We start from the raw sequence: 16085 nt of genomic DNA on the forward strand, positions 1-16085 counted from the left end.
AGACATGTTTTGGGTTGAATGGCGCCCCCAAATTCACACGTTGAAGTCCTAACCCCAGTAGCTCAGCAGGTAACCTTATTTGGAAATAAGGTCCTTGCAGATATAATTAGTTGAGATGAGGCCATACTGGAGTAGCGTGGGCCCCTAATCCAATAGGACTGGTGTCCTTATAAAAAGGGGAGATTTGGACAGAGACACACGTGTCAGGGAGAATGCCAGGTGAAGATGAAGGCAGAGATGGGAGGGATGCTTCCACAAGACAAAAGACAACACAGAGTCCCAGCAAACTGCCAGAAGCTAAGGGAGAGGCACGGACCAGTTGTTCTCTTACAGCTCTCAGGAAGAATCAACCCTGATGACACCGTTATCTGAGATGTCTAGCCTCCAGAACTGGGAGACAATGCATTTCTGTTGTACAAGCCTCCCAGTTTCGTGGTACTTTGTTACGGCAGCCCCTGCAAACTAATACAGCTCATTACGTCCTACTGTCTGACCCTAAAGAATCAGAGGTAACGCAGGGAAGAAGGGGTCGAAGGTAGTTAACACTAGGTTCCTCAGTACGTATCTCACTAATTTAGAGATTTATTGGCTTAACATTATTTTCTTAAAATACAAACATTTCTTTTAAAGGTTATGATCATCAGTTATTTATATCTTATGGCATATTGTATTTTCCAAAGATAGCTGAAATATCTTCCATCTGGCATCACTCTTCTGGAACCTTGCCATTTCTCCAGTAAGAATTAAGAATTCTCCACTAATTCCCTTTGAGTTAGGTGGCCTTGTGACTCACTTGTAACCAATGTGAGAATGTGGTAGAAGTGATGCCACATGACTTTTTCTTTTTTTAAAAGATTTTATTTATTTATTTGTCAGAGAGAGCACAAGCAGGGGGAGCAGCAGGCAGAGGGAGAAGCAGTCTTCTCACTGAGCAAGGAGCCAAATGTGGGACTCGATCCCAGGACTCTGGGATCATGACCTGAGCTGAAGGCAGGTGTTCAACCAACTGAGCCACCCAGGTGTCCCCCACATGACTTCTAAAGCTGCGTCATAAGAGTTGATGCTGCTGCCTTGGAAGCTGAATTACTTTCACGGGCACCCTTGGCCACCATGTTCTGAGGAAGCTCAATCAGCGCTTGGGGAGAGACTGCATGGAGAGGCCTTGACACTACATGAGGGAGACACCCAGTAAGACTGCAGCTTCTCCAGCTCCTCAGCTGTTCTACCTCCAGCCACTGTCGGACTGCAAGCTTATGAGGGGCCCCAGACCAGAATCTCCCCCTGAGCCCTCCCTGCATTCCTGACCACAGAAACTGGAAGAGGTAACAAAATGATTGTGGTTAATTTAAGTCACGAAGCTTTGGAGTGATTTATCATGCAGTAATAGTTAATGGTCACGGCTTAATGCATTACCCAGATAATCAAATTTCTTGACTTTTGAATGAATTGTTCCAGAATTTAATTTTCTTTAGAAAGGGGTGGGAAACACAGGAGAAAAGATAACTTGGCAACTTAAAACATCAACTTTGCAGGTTTCCCCAGAGTCTGGTGGGCAGTTTTGTGTGCCACCGAAAGCCAGCAATATTGCTGTCCTTGGCATCCTGCCCCTCATTAATTTAGGATGGAAATATGAAGGAGGCACCATTGGATTTGAAACCATCGTCACACTAATGTTTATGTAAATCAGTAAATTCCTGATTGGAGAGTCCTTTTTTTCTCTCCTCCCAAATGTGTCCTAATTACGCAAAATTGTGCCATCAACTGCCTTGGACTAGTTCGTTATCACTGGTGCCAGCGTCTTGCATGTTGAATTTTCCAACTTCTGCAAACTTCTATTTTCAGTCAAAATCTGGCACTAATTCTAATGTTTCTGACTTCATTTATGGTGGGGGTGGGAGGGCCAGGATTTTAAAGATGGTCATGCTTTGAATAATCTCCAGCCCTTGGCACCTTACTAATAAGAGCCCCCTCATGTCGTTAGTGCTGACATAGCTCTGCTTAAGGCTCGGAAGGACCGTTTTCCCCAGTCATTTCCTTCTGTTCAGAAAAAGCCTGGATCCCTTTGACACCTCCATGTTCCAAATACTTCCTATCAGCCTGAGGCTTGTTTTATATGGTGTCTTTGATTAAAGCCTTCTTCTATCAGGACATTTAAATAAATAATTCCGTCGCCTCTCTTTTGTTATGGGAGTTCTTGCTTGCTGCTTCTGGTCTCCAAGACAGCCCTCAGCCTCTACTGCCAGGGATTAAGACGCCTGTGAAATCCACCCTTGGGCTGCAAAATGCCTTGTAAGGGAGTCTTTTGAAAACATTAACTTCTTATCCCTTTTCAGCCCTGAAACAATTGTTACTGAGAAATAGTCGCTCAGAACGTGGCTATTAGCTAAGAATCTCTGTCCACAATAGATGAGGGGCAACAAGGAAGCTGAAAAGAAAAGGCTTCTATTCCCTTATTTGCGACTCCTAAGTGGTAGCTGCTAAAATGATTTCTGCAAGCAGGCAGCTGCCTCTGCCGTTCACACTTCATCAGATAATCACAGGGCTGGGAGAGACCTTAATCCAGGCTTCTGCATTAGCCAGGGCCTGAAAGGCTTTCTGGATTGTTCCAGAACCGGCAAGTGTTATGCTCACACCTACACTTGGAAAGGTTAGACATCTCCTCCTTGGAACAGAGGCACAAAGACATTACTTTTGTCACCCAATCTTCTCTTTTCTTCCTGAACAATCTTTGGGTGGATATCAACCCTACTCCATAAATATCACAGGAGGTGGTGATCATTATCTTCATTTCACATATGAGGAAACTAAGGTTCAAAGAGGTTAAATTACTGGGGCACCTGGGTGGCTCAGTCAGTTAAGCTTCCAACCCTTGGTTTCAGTGCCGGTGGAGATCTCAGGTTCATGAGATCCAGGATCCAGCCCCACATTGGGCTCTGCACTCAGTGTGGAGCCTGCTTAAGACTCTCTCTCCCTCTCCCTCTCTCCCAGCCCCTCCCCACTCAAATAAATGAACCTTAAAAAAAAAGGGGGGGAGATTAAATTACTGGCTACGATGTAAAAAAACTAGGACAGGTTGACCAACCATCCCAGTTTCCCCAGGACTGGGGGTTTTTTAGGACATGGGCTATCCAGCGCTAAACAAGTACAGTTCTGGGAAAACCAGGACCATTGGTCACCATAGTTCTGAGCCAGGTCCATGCTGTCTCCAGAGCCTGCCCTCTGAATCCTGGTACCACCCCAAATTCTCTTCAGCCTTGGGTCAGGTGGGGCAACTACGGGCAGCATCATGAAAAATGCAGTTTATTTCCCTTTGAGTCAGGAAAGAGAGTCAGTGGTGTTGATGTGAAATGTGAACGAACAGTCAAGAAAATTCTGGAGATGTCTTAGGTGCTAAAAGGTAGTTTTATTATGGCACAGGGACAGGACCTGTGGGCAGAAAGACCTGCTTGGGGCTGTGAGGAGCAACAGATCACGTAAGGCCTTCTGTCCTGTGGAGGGGAGGGTGATGTTAGGGCCTTGGGAAATTGAATCGACAGGTTTCTAGAGGTCTGGCTGTTTTGGGTTTTTTTCTTGTAAATTGTTAAGACTGTTGCAAACTGATAGAGACTCATGTCCTACGTGACTGTGATCTCTATCAGAAGACGTTGGTTTTCCCCTTCCTTTGTTCTTGGGCAGCCAGGAGTGCCTGAAGAATGTCACACATATCTCACCTGAGAGGGGGTGTGGGGTCTTCCCTTGTGCTTTGCCCTCAGCTTGCCTTTTGCTCCCTCATCAGTGTCATCTTTGGGAAGTCGGCTCAGGACACCAGGCCCTTGTGCAGGTTATTCAGAACCCACTGGAAAGACTAGTCTGGGAGCTGACTCTCCAGAGAGGTAAAAATCAGATGCAAGAGCGTACACCACCGTTTATGTAATTCACCGCAACAGAAGCCATTTTACAAGAGACCTTAAATCATTGCCCGCTGCCCTGCCAGCACCTCATTACAGAAACCTCAGAGAGGGCCATGGAGGAGGGAGGTTTTTGCTGAAATGTGCAGAGCAGAATTGCGCTGAATTAGTTAACAAAATCAATCTAGAACATATTTTTGCCAAAAGCAGAAATTAAGAACTTTAGACATTTTTTTTCAGGGATGATGTATGTACAGTTCCTCCCTCCCTCCCTTCTTCACCCACCACCCTCCCAACCCCATCCCCTTAAACTCCCCCACCTCGGGCTTTTCTCCCTGGACTGTAGTGGAAAGTCAAGCACCGACCAAACGCATGCTTGAAGCACTGCAGCTGGAGCGGAGTCCGAGTTGCTCCTGCTGCCCCACACACGCGCACGCGCAAGCGCACACAGCCAGGTGTTACTTATATTTGCTGGATCCCAGGAGGTTCGGGGAGGCCCAGGTTGTTGAAGAGGGGACCAGGGAGCCTCGGGGCGTGGATCCTTACCAATGGTAGTGAGTGGAGGGTTTCAGTGTCATAACAGTTGCTCGCATTGCACCCGTCCACCGATGCTTCCTTTCATTTCTCTCGGCCCTGAGTGGGGGGAGTCACCCTCTCCCATGGCTGCTGGGGGTCCCTCCTCTCCACCCAGTGGCCCCTGACTCTCTCCCCTTGGAGGGCAGAAGATTAAAATGGAAAGGACCTCCGAGGGATCATCTAGTTCAACTCCCTCCTCACGCAGACAGGGGCTGAGGCTCGGAGAGGGGCTGGGAGCTTCTGGAGTCACACGCTGAGTCCACCCTGCTGCCTCTGAGGTGAAGAGGAGCGGGCAGGAAGGAAACGGTCTGTTGCTGCTAATTAAAACTTTTCTTTCCCTTCAACTGATCCACAGTTTTAGCCCAAAGTATGTTCAACCCTTTTTCCACTTATCAAACATGCATTTTTTGTTGTTTTTTGGTTTGTCTTCCAGCTTTATATTTTTGTGAGCTCCCCTTTCCCCTTTCTTCTTCCTCTCTGTTTCCAGGCAAAATCACTCACAGAAGTCAAGTATCTTAAATAGATGGAGCTTGGGTAGGCGTCCCCCTGGGGAGGAGGTGGGACCTGCTCTTCCTCTCCTCCTTGGGGCTCCAGTGAGTCACCCTGAGAAGTGGCCTCAAAGGTCATGCTGTGTGGTGATTGGTAGCATGGACTGTGCCTGGGTTTGACACCCAGTCAGGCAAGTTTTTACCAAAGGATTTGTTTTTCTTCACCCAGGTCCCCACCCACTGCATTCTAAAAGCACAGGACCCATCCCTGAAATTTCATGGGTGTGGGGACTCTCTTTCCTCACCCTGTGTATTAGGGGATGACAGTCAGGCTGAGGTGGCCCCCACCTGCAACACCTTCCTGTCACTCATGGAAGATCAGCCTCTCAGGTGAGGCTCCACCCCTCTCGAGAATGTCACCCTGCAGCTCCTGCTGGCAGCAGTGAGTCCTCCTGCGGAGGGAGAGGAGCAGAGCAGATGCATTTGGAGGCATTCGCAGGTGAAAACAGATGCCCCCTCCCCCTCCCTCCTCCACAGAGGGCCGATGCTCCCCATTACCAAGGGCCTTCCCCTCCTCTGATCCAGAGCCTGAACAGGGTATCTAAGGAAAACGATGCTTTGTGATCTCCCCGTTCATTAGACTCTGGATGAAACAAAACGGAATGAGAGGAGACTATGACTTTTAAGTCGAAGAGCAAAGGCGACATGGAGCACACCAGGTGGAAAGGCCTTCCCCAGGCACTGTCTTCAGTAGGCGCTGGGTATGGGCCACAGCATCCTAACTCCTAGCCATCCACTGACTCAGGAATCCGTAAGGACAGCAGGTGGATTAGCTAAGATGATGGAATCCACACTTGGACATGAATACCTGCAGTTCACCGAAAGAATGACCTAACCACTACCAGTTCACAACAAGCTACAGAGAGCGGTTCTGTTAGAATTCCCAGTCCCTCCTCACCAAGGAACGTGTGAAACCTTCTGCCAGGAGCAGCCAAGGGAAACATCTCCAACCTTGGTTAGCTGACATCCTTGTCTGCGTCCAGGTTCTCTGTCACTGCTGATCTCTGCTACTTCCCACGCCGGTTGGCCTCCCAGCCAGGCTGGGCCCAGGAAGGGCACGCTGGGAGTCAGCACTTCCACACCATCTGCAGATGGGATGAGATTCTCCATTGTTCTGCAAGTTCACATCTAAGGGGGTAGAACTTTCACCAAGCGTGCTTCTGTGCTTCTTCCTAATTTGCTTCTGTCCAAGTCAGATTTAGGCCCTGGGGAGATTTATATCCCTCATGATAAATTTTCTTAAATGTCTTTGGGAGTTTTCTGTTCCCCAGGGAATGGCTTTTCCCTTCTGCACTTCAGTGATCTCTGGCTTTGAGCAGGAAAGGAAGAGCTGTCCACTGTCCAGATATCACTGCCTTCTATGCTGCTCTTCCAAACACTCCCGTTTGCTGTAGCTCCTGGCCTTCAGGTTCACTATGTTGTGCCCACCATGTGTGGGCTTCAGAAAGATGATAAGGAAAATTGGGCTTCTTGTTTTAACTATCAGCAGCAACTACCATTTATTGAGCATATACCCTGCTCCAGGCATGATGCTAAGTACTTTACATATATTATCTCTAGTCCTTCTGGCAAACCTATTTTATAGATGAGGAAACGGAGTCTGAGAGAAGTTGTATAACTTGCCTTGGCTCACATCGATGGGAAGTGGCAGAGGTGGGACCAAGCCTGCAGGGTTCAGGAGTCCATACTCTTTCTTGCCCACCATTCTTCCAGTCATTCAACACACACTTATTGAGCACCGACCATCTCCCAGATGCTGTTCTTTTCACCACATCCTTCATCCTGATTCTCTTGATCTGTGGCAATGGAGAAAAGTGTTCCTGAAGCCCACCACAAGGAAAAGGTCTGGAACAGTGAAGAGAAGGAAAACAAAATTGCCTATCTGCGTATTAATTTGGAGTTTGCTCATCACCAGGAGAAAATAAAACCTAGGTGAGAATTACTGTATCAGCCATCTGTTTCCAGTTTACAAATCCGAAGCAGTAGCTGGAGCTCCCAGATGCAAACGTGGGAATATGGGATTCCACTGAAATAGACAAGAGGAAGAGCAGGAAAATGAGCCTTATACCCTTATAGACTGTTTGGCAACCTTTTTACGCTTAGTTGCGGTATTAGACTTGATGTTTCTGGGAACTAACAGCATCAACAATCCCATCTGACATAGGAGAAGATAAGAGGCTGCTGGATTATATGCTATTCTTCAGATATGCAGAAAATCAGTGGTGATACAGACTCATAATCTAAGCCCGTAGACAAAAAAAAAAACACTGTAGCCAGATACTTCCCTTATTTGTGGGTTGTTGAAATAGTTTTAATTTTGCTGAGAGTCGAAGTAAGCTTTTTTCATTAAAAAAAAACAAAAACAAAAACAAAAAAAACCCTCAAAAACCAAAAAACAAGTGCCCCGGCCATAGAGAGCTGCTAGAGTCAAGCAAAATTGTCATGGCCTGGACTGGCCATGATGAATTAAGCCAGCGTGGTGGCCACTTGACACGGTTCTCAGCAAGGAGACAGAACTGAAAGTCTGCTGATGGCTTCTGGTAAGACTTTTCTAACAAAGAGGGATACTAAGGAGAAAGCCCGTTTGCCTCCTACCTGTCTTTGATTTTTTTCATATAAGGATGTGCTATACCAAGCTGCCGCATCAACCTTGCCGCCAAGACAGGAGGCAACGCTGTCACACTGGAGACTACGAAATGGAACACAGAAAATGCCTGCATTCGCCGTAGCCTCATTGCACCACTCAGCAACCTGAGACCACATTTCCGCAGAGTTCTTAAGTGATGTCAAACTGCCCTCTGTTTTTTGCCACTTTCAGTTCATCTCCATAATACACTGGATAAAGAGGAATCACTTGAAGCCAACACATTACTCAAGAGCGAAAGAAACCTGTGTGGACCAAGATGAGACTGCTGATTCCAGAACTTTCGTCTGTTGGGTTGCACATCCTTGAAAGGAATTTAGAAACTGGCAAACAGCACATAGCTGCTGAGCACCTACTATGTGCCAGACACTGTGCTCGCTGTTGGGGTTACAAGAATGGGCAAGGTGGACAAGGTCACTGAGGTCATGGAAATCACATTCCGGAAGACAGATGATAAACAAACATAAAGGATAGTCGAAAACATTCTGAAGCAACTTTCTAAATATTGATTCAAATCAGTCCTGAGGGTAAAGCCAGACATCACCATCACCATCGTCATTGTCATTGTCCTAATAATTTGTGCCAGGCTCTATGGGTGTCAAATGATAAACAAGACATAGACCCTGCATTCAAGAAGTTGGGGAGGTAAGAATCCAGATTTGGCCATAGAACAGTCAAAAGTTAGGCAATGAATTAGGCAACAAAAGAATTCTTCTGGTAACCAGGGTTAGGATAGGCCAGGCCCCCTGTCTCTACTATTCTCCCACACATGTTTTATAACCATTGCCCCCTTTTCCAAGACAGAAAGAAATATTCTTAATGATGGCTGTTCTTTCACATATGGCTGCTGTTCCCGAGAGAATCAAGCGGGCTTTTTCTTTGTCCAGCGAAGTGAAGAATATAGGCTGTGTAAGTCTGGGTGGCACTTACCAGTCTGCGTTACGTACCAGCAAATACACACAGATACTCCCATAAACGATCTCACCAAACCCTGTCTCCCTTCCTTCATCCTCTCAAAATCATACCCAGCTAATGTGTTCAGCAATGCTGCAATTGACTATTAACTGCCATATCTAGCTATAAAAAACCAGATAAACATCGGCTAACTGGGTCCCCACACCCACACACATACCCTCACCCTCAGAAATGTTTCCACTGGCGATCCCATGAACCACTGAACAGCCTCTCACGTTTGGAGCGCATCTTCCCACAGACTTGCTCACACACTGGCTTTTTATTTGCGCTCTCATGGGGAATCTTTCAACTCTTAGATAGGAATTTCATTAACAAAGGAAGGGGAGGGGAAGTCAGGAGGAAAGTACAGACGCAGGAGAAAGAAATTAAAATTGTTTTTGAAGGGGACCTAACATTGTATCATCCTAGCCTGAACCTCCCCTATAACTGTTCTTAATTTGTACATTCTGTGCCTGGAAAACACACACACACACACCCCACAACTTTTCATTGATTGGGCAACTGTCCAGGCTCTTAACTTGGCACCTAGCCCACAGAACTGGCAAATCAACCTCACCAAGCTCATGGTTTAAAATACGCCAACATCTAACTAGAAGCTCATTCAAAATAAGGAACTTGGCACAACAGTCCAGGGTCCTTTGTTTCTTCCTTCCTCGCTCCGCTGCATCTCTCGTGTAATCTTGGTGAAGTCTTGCTTGGCGAAGAAAGAGATCAGGGACAAGAAGGTGGTGCCGAGAAAGTTCCATGAAACTCAGAAGTTGCCGCCTGCCTATCAAACTCGAATAACCAGGAGAGATGTGACCTGGGCATACTTTCAGCTGCTCCCCCGCTGCCCACGCTGCAGGTTTTTCAGGTCCTTGCTTGAGCGTGCTCTCACTGGCGTAAATAAACGTGCCATCAACAGCCCGCGTCAGACAGGCCAGCTATTTAAGCGGACTGGCATCAGCAAACTCAGCTTCCAAACCCAGGGCTTGCCTTTGCCACTTCCACGTAAGTAACTTGCAGAGGTTTGCCTTTACTGCCGAGGGATGAGATCGTGTAGAAACTGCAGTGCTCTAGTTACCGCATTTGCTGCTCTGCCGGGAAAAGGGAGAATGAAAGTTAAAGAGCTGGTCCCGAGCAGGGAGCCAGAGAGCATGGCTGGGTGGACGAGAGCAGACCCTCACAAACACGCTAGGGGTTAGGGGGACTGGGGGCAAGGTGGAGCCCATTTTGTCCTTTTGGCGTGAGCTGTGTTTCTTGTTCTCTCCAATCTCTGGAAGACACTTTGAAACCCATGATTGCATGACTGTGCCAGACGCATATGAAGTTATCATTTAGAAGCTGATGTTGCTATTATTCATCTCGGTCTCAAGTCAGACACTGTATTACTTTTTAATATTTTTTTGTGTTCGGTAGAGGGGAGTAAGAGGAGGTATCTCTGGGTGAAGGAGAGGCGGCTCGGTGGTGACTTGCTGTGTTTCTTCTTGTTCTGTCTGCTTCTCATACTTATTTACAACAATGCAAACACTGATCTTGTTTAAGAGAAAAAGGAATCCCATGCTCTGGGGTTTTGAGGCAATGGAGGTTTGTGATATTTGAGCACAGTGGTATCCAGGTATTTAGGTGAAGTGTTAGGTAAGATGGGATAGGAATCTTTGAATAAAGAGGCACCACACTCCACGTAACTTAGGAGGGAAAGTCTTGAAGAGAAGAGGAATGCGAAAAGTTCCCGGGGAACAGCACTGCCAACTCCACGGGCTGTTAGTGGAGCAGGGGAGACCTATGACCAGAAGAGGCAGACAACAAAATAAAGGTGCTGAGGAGAGGGGGAGGGATGGGGAGAGGGAGCAGACAGTGGAGGAGTTACAATTAGGCATCACCATCTTAAAATACATGTAGGATATAATAGGAATAAAGCACAACATAAATTCCATAGCTCCTCCTTTGGGGTCAAGAATCTGGTGATCAAGAATCTGGCGAGGGGCGCCTGGGTGGCACAGCAGTTAAGCGTCTGCCTTCGGCTCAGGGCGTGATCCCGGCGTTGTGGGATCGAGCCCCACATCAGGCTCCTCTGCTATGAGCCTGCTTCTTCCTCTCCCACTCCCACTGCTTGTGTTCCCCCTCTCACTGGCTGTCTCTATCTCCGTCAAATAAATAAATAAAATCTTTAAAAAAAAAACAAAAAAAGAATCTGGCGAAAGCCAAGGACCTTTCCCAGGTAGTTCCCCCTGCCCCCAACACACACCTCGACACTCATTTTCTGGAGCCCTAGAACTCCATGGACCCCAAATGAATGCATTTAAGCCAATGTATGATTTTCAAACTGAGCTGAAACTGCGGACTAGGAACCTACAGAGGAGGCGTGGGGATTGGCCACCAAACTGAGGCCCACGTGTAAGGTCACCAAGGTCTGATGCCCATCAAGCAAATAATGATTACGGAGTTTCTCTGGGCAAAGACAACTTGGGGGGACTGGAGAAAGAGAAAAGAAATAAAAGGTTCTTTCAGGAATTAGCGAGAGTTCTCAGCATTGGAATGAGTCTATTGGGCCCCACAGGGGCTGTTCACTGTGAGTTCCAGGTCGGTGCTGGGCAACAGGGTGAAGTGAGCAGGTGAAGTTTGTCCCTGTGGCCACTGCTGTTTCTGTCTGTCCCTCACCATGGCTGTTCTCAAAGGGCTTGACATCTAAAGTTTAAGGACATAATAAGAAGCCGGGTGAAAAATAGAACATATTGTATGATTCCATTGGTATAAAATGATAGAAAATGCAAAGTATAGTAACAGAAAGTTGATCAATGGTTACCTGGGGAAGAGGAGTGGGGAGAAGAGGGCTGGGGGAATTATCAAGGGGCACGGGAAACTTTTTGGGGTGATGGATATGTTTACTATTGTGATTGTGGTAACCATTTCTTACAGGTGAAAATTTATCCGATCGTATACTTTAGACATGTGCAGGATTCTATGCCAGTTATGCTCCAACAAACAATACTTTAACAATACATCTCTTCTATATAATTAAAGGCATTTCTAAAAATCAGCCTATGCAACATACTGAAAATTAAAAGTATATTTGGAAAAAACAATTCAATAAATAATATGGAGGATCAGACTGTCAGGATTGTGGGCTTGTATAGAACCTGGAAGATTCCAGATATCATCTAACTCGGCAATTGCAGATCTGGAAAACTGTTTTTAAAAACACCCAGGACTGGCCCCACCCTCACCAATTAAATAAGGATCCCTGGGTGTGCAGTCCTGGCATTGCTTTTTAAAGCTCCCCGGGGTAATCTAACGTGCTTCAGAAATGAGAACCAGTGAAACCCCAACCTCTCCCTTGACGTAGGAGGCTAGGGAAGCCCAGAGAGAGGGTGGGTCTGCCCCTGCCCATACAACCACCTCGTCCCACAGCCCAGGGAAGACAGCAGCAGGATCCCAGAGGAAGAGGAACCCCTGAGGCCATGCTACTGGGTCCTTAAAAACCACACTTGCAGCTCTAGCTAGGACAGGGCACCCGACGCATTTCAAGCAAATCCTTGGAACCCACACAGGCTCTGGGCAGCCAGCGGGAAGAGTTACTCAGAACCTCAAAGGTGCATTATTTAAGGACTGTGTTAACAACACCTGAGAAAGGATGGTGAGAAGGGATGCTTCAAAACGAAGTCTTCTTTTCGTTCCCTCCAAAAATATCTGGTAAAAGCCAGAGGATTATACTTACTGAGAGAACCGCAGCAGACACACCAGGCTCTCTGCTGAGGTGCAGGGGCAGCCAAGTTGTTCCTTCAGGAATTAGCGAGAGTTCTCAGCATTGGAATGAGTCTATTGGGCCCCACAGGGGCTGTTCACCGTGAGTTCCAGGTCAGTGCTGGGCAGCAGGGTGAAGTGAGCAGGTGAAGTTTGTCCCTGTGGCCACTGCTGTTTCTGTCTGTCCCTCACCATGGCTCCTGTGTCAGTGCAGGGGTGCCCATGGGACCACACCCCTGCCCTGCTCTGCCTGCTCCTGCTCCGTATGTTAGTGGTTTCTCAGCTCCCTTCCAGTCCAAACGTATCTGATTTCCAGGGTCTCATCTCCGAAGGGCTTTGCTTCTCCATCTCTGGAAAACTAATTTAAGCTATGATGTTAATAGACAATAATTGTTTAACGAGTTATGTCCCAGGATATATTAAATAGGTTCCAGCAAGATAATGTATCTGGGAATTCTTTGAAATGTTATCTAAATATAATTACCATTAGGGGCAATCAGGAGGATCAAAGTTTTAGGCAAAATGTATAATCCCTCCTGGTAAAAATTGCAAGCAACTTGCTGGGGGAACATATACCAAGATTGGGGGTTTGGAGTAGAATTCCTCAAAGCCCAACCCACAGGGAATTCCCTATGGACGGTGGGGCCCGACAGAATGCTTTTTCTGAATTGGTCTATTTTTTGTTAAACGCATTCATGCTCACTGGAGATGGCTGCATTTATCTTTCTGAAAAACAGAGACCACCTTAAGGACACTACAGTGGAGATAAAATGTCAAAAAATTCTGCTCACAGGGCTTTATAGATATTACCTGGTTCCCCCTCCTGTGTGGATGGCGGGCACTGGCAGGACAGCTTGCCTAGCCTTAGTGACAAGGGGCCTCCTTCCTTGGGGACCCAGCCCTGCAGCTTGGGACAAGGGGCCCCCTCCGTTCCTGGGACTCTGGGTCCTTGACAGTCCTTTCCTCCCTCGGAAAGCTGGGATTGCTGTGGCTTTGGTTGGCAAGTGGCTGTAGTGTGTGGCACGTCCTGCGTTGCAGAGGGTGTGGCCAGGTGTGTGATTAAGCTCCCTGTAGAGAAGCAGAGTCTGCAGGCGGCTGGGAGCCCAGAGCAGCAGGGCGCCGGAGGGCACAGAGTCCTCACTGGTGAGTGCAGCATCGAGGAGAGGAGGGAGAAGAGGAGGGAAAAGGTAAGCACCATCCGGGCTCCTGAGAGACCCCAAGACAGGGCATTTAAGTTTGGAGGAAAGGGTTAGGCTTCTGGCATCAGGCGGGCAGCCAACACTGGTTTAATGCTGCTGTTTGGAAGCCTGGTGTTTCTTCCTCTGGCCATTCAGAGTTTCATCAAAAATAATTTTTTTGAAAAATGAGTGCCATGATTGCATAGCTGATAAAATAGTTTTATAGATCAGTGACAGAATTTCTGCCTTCTTTGGATGGCTTTTCTTTGAACATGTACCCCTTCCCTTTGTTTTCAAATTCTCTTAGTGTGGGATGGTTTAGTTCACTTGGACATTTTTTTTTTAGGCTGTTTCATGACCGAACCCAGATTAATTTTTAGATGTTGTCAACGGCTCCCTCAAACTTTTAAAAAGCCGAGTGAATGGGGATGGTCAACAGAACTATGCAGAAGGATGGCATGTGGCCCAGAGTAATTTAGAAAGTACTTACCTGCCCATTTAAAAGCCAGGACCTGAGGATCCCAAGGCAGCCCCCGGACCATAGCCATCCTGTCCGCTCGCCTTGGCCAGGCTGGTGGAGAACTGGCTTGAGGCTGCAAATATAAGGGATTCTCCTGATGCAGGGGGCGTGTGCACCTGCTGTCTTCCTGGCCCTGACTCCCTTGGCGGCCCCACCTTTCACTGACCCCGATGTGGATTTGGCACTCCAGTGCTGTTGATTCTGAACACACATGGGGTTTGTCTGTGTGGATACATGACCAAACAGGTACAGGTCAGGCTGTCCTTTTGATTTGCTGGGAAACTCCCTTCATCGATCTTCAAGTGATATGTGGAACATTCTTCCATAGAATACCAGTGTAGACAAGTCCCAGCAGATGACCGTCTAGCCTAGGGAGCAGAGTATGGGTCTGATGTTCAGGAATCTGGGTCCTATTTTCAGTTCTCATTCAGCTCTAATGGAACTTTAAAACAGAGGTAGCCCGAGATAGCCGTTGTCCCAGTGGGTTACTAATAGCACCCCCTTTCATTTTAAAAAAGACTTGGCCTGAGCAATAAACTATATGGTCACCTATGAATACCATACGTAAAATTCAAGAGTAAAGTGAGTTGTCCTGCATCTCAGGATTAGTTGGTGGCTGAGCTGGCTCTGGAACCTAGGCCTCCCCACGCCTCATTCTGGTCTCTCTGCCGAGTCACTCACTCCCTCTGTGACTCAGGTTCCTGGGGGGGAAGCATTGTATCCGTACAGCCCGGATGGAGAGCTGGCATATTTATATTGGCTTGCCAAACAGAAGTTCAACATGAATGCTAGGGGCTCAAGGAATTGTTCATCACAAGGTCAAATTACTCTATTTGCTTCAGGTTCTAATGTTAGCTTATGGCCATGTTTGGTTAATGATAGAAGCTCTTTTAAAAGTAGAGAAGTTAATTTTTACCCATTCTTATATAATTTCTTGTAATTTGCTTCTGGTAGTTTTGACAAAATGTGGCCAAACGTGAAAATCCTCCAGATCTTTCAGAACTACTCTGTCCCTTGATGTTAAAAACAAAACCAGAAACAATCTGAGGCAGATATTGACCAGTTCTAATCTCTTAGTTGTACTGGGCAGGGAACTAAGGGCTGCCATTGTAGCCATTAGGTCCAGAGGGTCACAATGGAAGTTTCCTGGAATTCTTGAGGACGGATCTGCTTAGATAGTCTAGTCTTCACTGCTGTATTTTCATTTCCTTCCTGTGTGGTTTCTCCCTAAGAAAATTTATGTAAACAATGTCCCTAGTTCCTATGCCCCTCACTCTTTTCCAAATTTCTAGTCTACTGGTGCCCAGGAGAGAAGTCTATTTTAGAAAATACTCTAATTCAATAACTTGTGCTTGGAAGTGTCTGTCCCTTTATTACATATCCCTCACGGTTTTCCTGGGGAGCAGAACGGCATCCTTTGGAGATGGCTGGCATGGGCATGAATGAAACAGGACTAAAAAAGGGGGGAGGTCATCTCCTCTTTCATTAGCATTATACCTGGTTCAGGCTCCACAATTTGAAAGGGAGTCTTCTAGCACTTGGAACTAGCTCAGAAGAGCTCCTAGATGACTGAATAATAATAAAACCACATCTATAAGGAACAGCAAAAGGATAACTTGGATAAGAGAAGGCTAGAAAAGCCATTTGATATTGGTGTTGAAAAGCCTGGAGGGTGATCATGGAGGTCAATCAGCAGCTAGTCATCTTGCCAGCTGAGAGGAAACAGACCAAGCCCAGGGACTGGCATGAAGGGTACTGAGTGAGCCAGGAAGTTGTCCCTCATTATGCAAAAAAACCCACAACAACAACAACAACAACAACAACAACAACAAAACGAAAAAACAAAACCTTAGAAAGAATTATACAGGTAAGCTCTGAAAGATGGGGCAGCCCAACAGTTCTTTAATTTTTAAAGTGTTTGTTTTGTTTTGAGGCTCATGTTATCGTATTCCTTAATTTGTAGCACACACAAGACCTTTCTTAGGTTTTACTTCTTATTCTATTTCTTCTGCTCTCCCACTTACCCTTTATCTT

General features: G+C 46.7%; 1 protein-coding gene across 1 annotated transcript in view; it reads left to right on the forward strand.

Moving 5' to 3' along the window:
• Window positions 1-9488: 9488 nt before the first annotated feature.
• HOPX (HOP homeobox) overlaps window positions 9489-16085 on the forward strand; it is a 29309-nt gene continuing 22712 nt past the window's right edge. The window contains exon 1 of the mRNA XM_019798444.2: window positions 9489-9620. The gene's annotated coding sequence lies outside the window, so the exon portion shown is untranslated. The remainder of the gene's footprint in view (window positions 9621-16085) is intronic.

This window comes from Ailuropoda melanoleuca, chromosome 11 (genome assembly GCF_002007445.2).
Source record: "Ailuropoda melanoleuca isolate Jingjing chromosome 11, ASM200744v2, whole genome shotgun sequence".
Taxonomy (NCBI): domain Eukaryota; kingdom Metazoa; phylum Chordata; class Mammalia; order Carnivora; family Ursidae; genus Ailuropoda; species Ailuropoda melanoleuca.